Source organism: Giraffa tippelskirchi, chromosome 9 (assembly GCF_054371585.1).
Source record: "Giraffa tippelskirchi isolate mGirTip1 chromosome 9, T2T-mGirTip1v1.2.pri, whole genome shotgun sequence".
NCBI lineage: Eukaryota > Metazoa > Chordata > Mammalia > Artiodactyla > Giraffidae > Giraffa > Giraffa tippelskirchi.
Window position 1 is genome coordinate 153,685,530 of NC_137283.1, and position 10,925 is coordinate 153,696,454.

The window sequence follows — 10,925 nt, forward strand, 5'->3', positions numbered from 1 at the left end:
AAAACACAGGATACTGGCACCAGATAGCTGAGATGGAAGGAATGATTTTAGTGAGCCCACACTTTTGTATCTTCCCATACATAGAAAAGCACTAAATTCCTTAGCTTGAGAAATCTGGCTTCTTTAATTAATAATAATCTTTTGATGTTCTAACTACCAGCCCTTTGTTGTAAGAGTTCTATAATATACAACAGCAATATATTCCCTTGCTTCTTCAGAGCAGTTCTCTCAGGGCTATTGAGATGCTGCCTCTTGGACTTGAAGCTCTAAAAATTACCACTGAATAAAACATAACTCCCAACTTTTAGGTTGTGAATACTTCCTAAGTTATAGTATGAACTAAAAGCAATTTTTTTCACTTTCTTTAAAAAAAAATTTTAGAAAGCACAGGGTTAAGCAATAGAAGGGTGAATGCCAAAGAATTGATGCTTTTGAATTGTGGTGCTGGAGAATACTCTTGAGAGTCTCTTAGACTGTAAGGAGATCAAACCAATCAATCCTAAAGGAAATCAACCCTGAATGTTCATTGGAAGGACTGATGCTGAAGCTGAAGCTCCAATACTTTGGCCACCTGATGTGAAGAGCCGACTGATTAGCAAAGACTCTGATGCTGGGAAAGATTGAGGGCAGGAGGAGAAGGAGGTGACAATGGATGAGATGGTTGGAAGGCATCATCAACTCAATGGACATGAGTTTGAACAAACTCTGGGGGATAGTGAAGGACAGGTAAGCTGGCATGCTTCAGTCCACGGGGTCATGAAGAGTTGGACACAATTTAGTGATTGAACAACAACAAAGCAATACAAAAACTTAAAAACAAAAACAGCTTTAGAAGGTTGCTGCACTTATTGGTAGACCCCTGAGTAACTTTTTCTCTTCACCTTATTTGGAATCTTTAATTCTATTTTTTCAAATACAAGTGAAGGGACATAAAGAGCAATTCACCCTGGTGCTGAAAGTAAGTAGTTTAAGCCTTTCTCACTTAAGATGGATATCTTTGTTTACCAAATATTTGTTAACCAGAAGGAAATTTAAAATACATTAAGCTAGACTCTGGGGGATGACTTTATGACTACATCAAACTGCTTTTGAATTCCTTTGTTAAAAACAGAAAAAGTACAACCTGTCCACATGCCCTTAGAATATAAAAGCGTGAACACTTCTATAGTCTTTCTACCAAATAAAAATTTATTAAACTTTAGAAAAACTTATCTAACGGGTTATTCAACCTAAGAAAATAGAGCTCATATCTCAGCTCTCTGAGTGTTTTGATCTGTATTCCCGCATCGTAAGGTTCTTCCCACATTAACCTGTCAGGATTTTCATTCCTAGCTCCTTTCTAAGATGTGACTCCCCTAACACAAGTTCTTTATTTGTTCTTCATGCTTTTCTGTGCCTTCCTGCAGAGTCACTATCTTGGATGTGCTGTCTAGGTTAAATAAGGATTCCTGCTCACGGACTTCAGTCGCGTTTCCAATTTCCGATTGGGGTTGGCCTTTCGTTCCCTGTACACTCAGCGCCATCTCTGGTCATGATCTGGAACTGCAAGCCAGAAAAAATTTCGATGTCATTCTTAAGTCCAGCAGTGCTGTCTAATGCGTTCTGGGCTGTATTTTTATCCCCATATCTGCTGAAGAACCTGGCAATGGCTTGCTGCCACACTGTCTAATCTTAGAGTATCCAAAGCCCAGCTAATTAGTTGATAACCTAACAAAGTGGAAAGTTTTAACTAAGAACCAATTCAATGAGTTGGGGGCTAGGCTGCATTCAGTACAAGGTGAAACCTTGCAATATGTTTTGTTTTTATATCCCTAGAAAATATCCTCAATCATTGGGATATTTTAAGTATATTCACTTTGCAGGGCTTCAGTAAATACGCAGTTATGGAAATAATTGCATCAAGGTTTCATTTTGTGTGTTTCAGACGTTCATTTTAATTTTGTCCAACATCACGTTCAGTCTTTTTCAACTTCTTTCTCCCCATCTTTCTATTTTTCGCCTTTCTCCATACTCCTCTTCTTTTTTCTTTTCTCTTGTGTGGGTAAACCATGACTAAACATTTTAAAGACAGGTACTTCATTTTGATTGCTTTTCTGACTGATTATATCTTGCTTATCTCAATATCTTTATCTTCAGGATCTGACTGCATAGGATAGCTTGATTTCCAAGCTAAGCTGTTATTATTCAATATAATGAATCACTATATTTTGCCATTTAAAAAGCTATGAAACTTTAACTAAGTCTTTTATGGTCTCATGTAAAGAACTATGTCTTCTGAAACCATTTACCCCCATTTCAGGTGGTAAAGGAAAATATTTGGGGGCTAGAAAAGATTGTAGAATTGTTCAATCTATATTATAAAAGTTTATCTTTTTGCATTGTTGTTTTAGCTTCAAAAAAGGTTAGTCAACTGGATATAGCCATGATATTTACTTTTTCTATAGCTATAAAATGCAAAGTCAGAGCTATGCTAACATAAGTTGAGTTGGTATACAGACATTCCAAATAGTTATCAAATAATTTCTAAGTTAAATAATCATCAAGGCTGTATATTGTCACCCTGCTTATTTAACTTATATGCAGAATACATCATAAGAAACGCTGGGCTGGATGAAGCCACAAGCTGGAATCAAAACTGCCAGGAGAAATATCAATTACCTCAGATATGCAGATGACAGCACCCTTATGGCAGAAAGTGAAGAAGAACTAAAGGGTCTCTTGATGAAAGTGAAAGAGGAGAGTGAAAAAGTAGGCTTAAAACTCAACATTCAGAAAACTAAGATCATGGCATCTCGTCCCATCACTTCATGGCAAATAGATGGGGAAACAATGGAAACAGTGACAGACTTTATTTTCTTGGGCTCCAAAATCACTGCAGATGGTGATTGCAGCCATGAAATTCAAAGACATTTCTCCTTGGAAGAAAAGCTATGACCAATCTAGACAGCATATTAAAAAGAGAGAAATTACTTTGCCAAAAAAGGTCCATCTAGTCAAAGCTATGGTTTTTCCAGTAGTCATGTATGGATGTTGGAATTGGACCATAAGGAAAGCTGAGCACCAAACAATTGATGCTTTTGAACTGTGGTGTTGGAGAAGACTCTTGAGAGTCCCTTAGACTGCAAGCAGATCAAACCAGTCAGTCCTAAAGGAAATTGGTCCTGAATATTCATTGGAAGGACTGATGCTGAAGCTGAAGCTCTAATCCTTTGGCCACCTGATGCAAAGAACTGACTTACTGGAAAAGATCCTGATGCTGAGAAAGATTGAAGGCAGGTATAAAACGGGATGACAGAGGATGAGAATGTTTAATGGCATCATCAACTCTATGGACATGAGTTTGAGCAGGCTCTGAGAGTTGGTGATAAACAGGGAAGACTGGTGTGCTGCAGTCCATGGGGTCGCAGTCAGACACGACTGAGTGACTGAACTGAACTGAACTGATGGTAGAGATAATGTCTGCACAATGACTTTTGAAAATTTTAAGAATTTAATTTTTTTTAACACTTTTCTGATTATTAGTGCTTTTCCAGAATTTTTTTTTTAATCTGGAGGAATTCTGATTATCCAAATTATCTATCTGGAATATGGTCTGTCATTGTCTATTAAAGAACTTGACGACTGCTTCCATGAAATACCCATATGTTATATTTTATCAGTCAAGGTTCTGATATCTAGATGTATATTTGAAAGCTGACAGCAAAAAAATTCTCATGTTAAGCAATGGCATAAATTCTAAGCAGAAATATACTTGATCACTATAAAAATGTATTAAGAACAAAAATAAATTGTAGATATGTTTTAATAATGTAAAATGATAAAGATAAAGCCTATTTCTCTGTATCAGGTTAACGATCCAGGAAATAAGAAATTTGCAAGAACATGCCCTCTACTTCAATGGTCAATTAATGAAATTAGAAATTAGCAGAATTCTTGATTTACAAATTTATTTTTCAGAATTTAATTAAAAAATAAAACAAAAAGACTCAGAATTTCAAGATAGATTGGCATCGTCATAGCTCCGTGTTTAGAACTGGCAGAAAGTTAATGACTGATGCCTGTCTAGCCAGTCAGGTTAAAGACAACCACCGGTGAACTGTAAAACCCAAGAGAAGCCTGAAGAACTTAAGAAGAGGGAGGGAAAGGACTAACCTCACCAGATATTAAAATGATTCAATCTATAAAGCACCTATTTTAAAACTCTGTGCGATTCATGCGTTTTCAGACAGAACCATTAAAAAAGATAAATACTCTGAAATATATACCTAAATAGAATATGATACAACAACTATTTTAGATTTGGGGATGTTGCTTTTTTAATATGTGATATTGGGATAGCTGGATAGTATATAAGTAAAAATTTCCATTACTCACACCATACAATAAGATAAGTTTCAAATGGATCAGAGATTTAAATTAAAAGTGAAATCATACGAGTATTAGAAGAAAATTGGATGAAGTACTCAATAATTTGCAATGAAAATAACCTACCCATTTAAGATTCAAAGTGTTAGAAAATGTTACTCCTGAGGTTGTGTCCAACTCTGCGACCGTATGGACTGTAGCCCTCCAGGCTCTTCCGACCATGGAATTCTCCAGGCAAGAATACTGGAGTGGGTTGCCACTTCCTTCTCCAAAGGCTCTTCCTGATCCAGCGATCAAACTTGAGTCTCCAGCATTGCAGGCAGTTTCTTCACCATCTGAGCCACCAGGGTGAGTTTTAAGATTCAAAATTTAGAGATAAGAAAAAGTACACAAAAATTTGGTCAGATATTTTAAAATTTTTGAATGGTTAAAAACACCATAAGCAAAGTAATGTTACTAGTTTTCAACTTAAACCATAGAGAAATAATTAGTATCACTCATGTATTATGTGCTTCTAAAAGAAAAGATGGACAATGAGCCTATAAAATGGGCTGTAGAAATTAGCAGTCAATTCACAAAAATAAGAAATTCAAATGGCTTCACCCATGTGAATAAGTATTCAATCTTGCTCAGAATAAGAAAATATGCAAGTTAAAACTACACCAAAAGAGCATTTTTCACTTATTCCTTCAGTTCAAAATCAAAATACATACACTGTTAGCAAGACTGTAGAAAAAGAGGCACTTTCATTTCTCTTCAGAGAGAATGCAACATGGAACAATCTCTATGGAAAATAATGGGGAAATATCTGGCAAAATTACATAGCAATTATCTTTTGACCCAGCAATATCTCACTTGCTCACTTGCTTGAATCTGTCTTACAGATAGATATACTGCAAAAACAAAAAAAGTCTTCTGTATTAGACGATGCATTGCAGGAGTATCTGTAGAGAAATCTACGTGTACATCACTGGGGATCTGACTGAAATGCATGATACCACCACTCAATGGATTACCATGAAGCTATAAAAATTAATGTGAAATACATATACTAGGAATAGATTTCAGGGAAATATTTTTCAATGAAAAAAGCCAGGGGAAAAAAAGTTGGCATAATATGCTACAATTTATCTTGAAAAAAAACTAGTGTAATTATATATGCTTGTGCATGTTTAATAGTAAAAACTGAAAGAAAATGAACACATAGTGGTGGACGATAGATTTTTAAAATATATTTTGCTTTGATTATTAAATTGTGAAAACATTTTATAATTTTAAAAATTTGAATTCTCAAAATATCTTAAGAAAACTTAAGAAAATGAAATAAATAAACCCTAACTATATATGCAGTTGGTGGTGATATAGTCACACAGAAAGAAACTGAACTAAGAGGCTTTAAAATATATTAGAAATTTACCATCAATACATGTACCCTAAGGACAAAAATAAAAGAACTAGAAAAATAAACTAAGCTATTTCAAGAAATCACATTGCTTGTAGCAGTGTTTATATTGTAATTCTAATACAATTGCATCTATATTATGAGATAAATAAATAGCAGTTATTCTAATATAGTCATATCCTTTGGAACCAGGATTGTCAGTGCAGGAATAATAACGTACAGAGAGAAGAAACTAAATACAATCTCTGTGGTCATAAATTTGATTTGGGATATAAATATGGCAAATGATACTCTTTATCTTTTATTCAGAGAAATAAAATAGCTCATTAAGCAGCTCTGGGCAGGTAATGAATGAAGCTGAGCCTGAAACATTTTGTTATACCAGATATAAAGAAGAGAAAAGACTCGCATGTTAATCAAAAGAGCTTATAACCCAACTTAAGGAAATGCCCATTGACCAATGTGAACATCAATAAGAAAAATAACTAAAGTGGATTGAAAAGCATAAACTATGTGTCCAGTCATTAGTTCATGAAGATTCCAAGCAAAAATGTTTTTAAATTGTTGGTCAATTATTGCTTTGTGTTTAGTCGCTCAGTTATGTCTGACTCTTTGCAACACCAGGGCTGTAGCCTAACAGGCTCCTCAGTCCATATATTTTTCAAGCAAGAGTACTGGAGTGGGTTGCCATTTCCTTCTTCAGGGGATCTTCCTGACTCAGGGATCAAACCTGTGTCTCCTGCACTGCAGGGGGATTCTTTAATCACTGAGCCATCAGGGAAGCTCAGTTATTTTTTGAAAAATGGTAAATAATTGAAACTTGTCGTAAAGGTACATAAGCTGTATCTCACTGATAGCCAAACTGTAGATGAAGAGATACTTCTATTTATCAAAGTAATCTATTAAAAAGGAAGCATTGATAAAGTTGTGATAGCACCATTTGGCAGACCCTAATGGATTAAGGACTCAAGATTGTAAACAGGGCCTTGCATCATAAAAGAGGTATCGGAACAGTAAGTGCTCTGATGGAATAAAAATCATACAACTTCTAAAGCAGTCTTGTCAAAAAATTTGAACTTAAATAAGATTAAGTTTCTAGATCCAACTATCAACACAGACAAAAGAGATTTCAGAACATTGGAGAATACTGATATAATCACCAAAACCCTGACAGTTGGAAACTTGCCTGGACAAATAGTATAATTACTTCCACAAATAAGTTGTAAAAGGAAAAAGGTTGGAGAGACAATCTGTAGATAATTGATACATAAGACATTTGCACTGTTTGAATCTTATTTCAGTCCAGATCCAAAGAGCAAACCACAGAACATACAAAAATTAGAAATTTTCTAAAACTGGTAACACATGCAAAGTTGGAAACTGAACTCTTACTGGATATTTTGTAATATTAAAGAATTATTAGTAGCTATTCTAGATGATGAGGTAGTGACCTGGTTGAAAAGAGTTATTTTTAAGAGTTGTATACTTAAACATTTATAGAAGACATAATATGACTAATTAAATTGCTTCAAAATAATGAAGGGAGGATAAAGTATATCTGAAAAATATTGGCCATGAATTAAGAGTTGAACATGAGTAATTGTTACATGGAATTTCATTGTACTCTTTTGTCCAGTTTTATATATGTTTACAATTCTCCCCTAAAAAAAAAGTTAGAACAATATGACTGGTGCATTTGAAGTACAAATGAAACAAATTAGAGATTAAGAAGAGGATTTCAGCTAGAATAACAAACGGTAGAGGTGTAAGCAAGTACCATTCAGGAAACAGACTTCATCTGTAAGAATGCTTAGAATTTAAAAAGCAGAGGAAATATAAGATTGGAGGTTGGAATGGTAGGCAGAAGTCAGGTATTTTCTATCTTATGTGCTGTATGGTGAGGGGCGTAAGGGACCATTAAGAATTTTTAAGCAAGATAGAGCATCCCTGGAATTGGATTTAGAAACTGCAGGTAGCACCTGTGACAAGTGATGAAGGGGGAGCAGACAGTAGCAGAGAAGGTTATTAGAAGACTTCAGGAGAAAACATGTTTTAATGGAGATAAAATTGACAGGACTTAGTCACTGGATATAAGAGATCAAAAATAAAATGTCTACGATGAGTCCTAGAGATTTGGTTTTGTGACCTGTAATGGATGTGGATATCATTAAATTAAAATAAAATAGAACTAATTTTTCAGGGTTCTGGAGACTTTCAGTGTATCTTGAGCTAATGAGTTGCCTGGGTATTACAACGTAAGAGCTGCAAATCACAGCTAAGAGGCAATTCTGACACAAGTGTCCACTGAATATGAAAACTGACAGGTACGTAACACAGTTCTTTGAATCATGCAAATGATCCTTTACATAATGGTAAATAGACATTTAAGTGTTCTGAGCCACAGTCTGGCAATTTTCACAGTACAGCTAAAGAATATTTGCTTCCCTAGAGAGGCCGATGAAGGGAACAGACTTGTGGACACAGCAGGGGAAGAAGGGGGGGGGAATTTAGAGATTTGCACTGACATATATACACTTCCATGTGTAAAATAGCTAGCTAGCAGGAAGCTGCTGTGTAACACAGGAGACTCAGCTCAGTGCTCTGTGATGACCTAGAGGAGTGAGATGCAGTGGGAGGGAGGGAGACTCAACGGGGAGTGAATAAATGTATACTTAGAGCAGAAATCAACAACATTGTAAAGCAATTATCCTCCAATTAAAAATAAATTAGAAAAAAAAGAATATTTGCTTCCCAATCATCTAGCAAAGACATACAAAAAAAAGTTTAGGTTCTTTTGTATTAAAAATTTTTCATCCATTTACTATAATTTTCTGAGTTGCTCCCTGTAAAAGATAGGTTTTAAATAGCTGCCTTCTGGTCTGTTCCTTTGAGATTAGTATGAAAGTATATTTTAAATATTAAAATTATGATTCTGGAAGTTACAAGAGATAAGTGAGACAGTAAAGCAGCATAAGTTTCTGAAAAAGTCTGTAGCAATGGGGTTGATTCTCCAGGGGGGTCTCTAAAATTGATGGCCCCAGAAACCAGCGAAGAGGAAGTCCAGAGGAGGACATATCTGGAAGTTGCAGTCAGGTATAAAGTGTGATGCTTGTATTTGAACAGATGTTCATTTGCAGTGGTGTTAGGAACTGGTGGTAACTGAGAGAACTTAAAACCCAGCTAACATTTGCTTTTGTCATTGGTCACCAGGGAAGGTCTTCAAGTTCAAGAATCCCATTTACCTCAATTCATTAAAGCCAAGGAGGCAGAGAGCTGGCACTCTTGTCAGGCAGTTTCCAACCAAGGTGTCACGGCCTGTGCACAACCACAACGCTCATGACTGCAAGCCTGAAGGGATGAGGCCGACAGAGTTAGCTGCATCCACTCCCTGAGGGTCAGTGCAGTTCAAAGTTGTGGATTAATCTGAAGCTTTAAAGTTAGTTTAGTGAACTAATTGATATTCTTTTTTTCCTTAGAGGCATATGTAATATAAACACTGCAATAAGCTCCGATTTCTCTCCATTGGTATTTATCATGTGGAAGAGAATTTTTGCGGAGAGCAAAAAGTATTTGACACCTTCTCTGGTTCCCTGTTACAGACAGTACAAAGAACAGAAAATATTCTTGATTAAATGACACAATGCAAATCAAAGACATTTACAAACCTTCACAACTCATGACCAGATACCTAAAATGACTCATGATCCCAGTTATGTTACCCTTAATTATCTTAAAAGCTATAAACTTATCTTAATGGGAAGACCTCAAAGCTTCCTTTTTCTTATAGTTTATGTGTAAAGTATCTTTCTCCCACTCTTTTTGAGGTGTTGACTTTAACAAGTGATTAATCCTAAGGAGATTCTTTGCTTTATAATTACGCTTGATGAGAATTTGACGTAAAAATCTTTGAAAGTACAGTCCAACATCTAGGAAGGGAGAAAATATTATATTTTCTTTGGAAAAGAAAAAATACAGCAGAAAGTGTCAGCTATGCACTAAACATGTTCACCACTCCCCTCCTGAGTACTGATTTCCTTCAGAATAAGGATTTGATCTACTCTAGATGTAACTTGTGATCCAGCAAATTTGATAGTACAGCTTTAAAAATCCCTTAATTAATGCTAATTTCATTACCTTTTACATCATGATTCAAAGTTACACAAAAATATTCTCTACTAAAAACTATTAACTATAGACACATACACATAGACAAACACACTGCTTTTACAAGGTGATATGAAATATATTTGGTTATTCATTTTATACACATAAAAGTTTATTTAAACAGGTAAAATGAACAATTGAAGCACTTACCCAGAAAGCTTAAAGCATAAAAAAAACTATTCTGTTACTAAAATAAGAGAGATACAATAATGTTTTTCAAGCTTTAATAAAACCCTAAGTCATTTTCTGAATTTTCTTTTACAGAGGGATGTTTCAAAATATTTTACACTGATAAGATTCTAAGAATTGTTGAGAATAAAGAATGCATATTAAAGTATGGTTGAATATAATCTTCCAAACTTACCAAAAGATGTTCAAGTAGTACTGGTTATCTGACAGGTGGCATTCTGTCTTGCAGTCAGGATAATTGTATCTATTACAATGTGTTAAGTAATATTCTGGATTCTATGACGGAAGGGAAATAAAGTTGGATTTCTGTAATTTTACATTTTTTGACATATTTATGTATGAATTTTCCACTATCCCTTTCAAACCTTTAAAAGCATAAATGCTATAGATGCTAGAGGTTTCTTCATGGTTCATTTTGCTCTTGTTTAAGGGTTTAAGCTCTGCATGTCAGCTACGTACACAGCAGCTGTTGCTAGGATGTATCTGTTTCCATAGCAATAGATGAACTCTTCAGATGCATCTAGAATTCCTCCTCTTCTTTGCTATCCCTGTCTCCCTTGTAATATGTAAATCAGTGTCCAGATCTCTGACTGAAACGGAATCACTTGAAGTGGTAATATCCTACATACAATACCCATGTACGTGGAACACAGGACAGTACAGTATTGACATTCCCTGCTTTAAGCCCTGCGTGCTTTCCCCAAGCTGTCTAGATGGGGAAGATTCCTATGACGTGGAATTAACACTGTGCCAAATTAATGGAAATCAGAAACCCTTTCTGCTAACACACTTTTGAGGAACATCA

The 10,925-nt window shown here is 35.2% G+C and overlaps 1 long non-coding RNA gene across 1 annotated transcript; it reads right to left on the bottom strand.

The window, feature by feature from the left end:
• Window positions 1–1,167: 1,167 nt before the first annotated feature.
• LOC145521595 (uncharacterized) lies at window positions 1,168–10,605 on the bottom strand. Its single transcript, XR_014065520.1, has 5 exons — window positions 10,486–10,605; window positions 10,296–10,396; window positions 9,010–9,693; window positions 4,492–4,700; window positions 1,168–1,542 (listed from the first exon to the last, which is right to left on the bottom strand). It is a non-coding gene; the product is annotated as an uncharacterized LOC145521595 (long non-coding RNA).
• Between the last annotated feature and the right edge of the window lie 320 nt (window positions 10,606–10,925).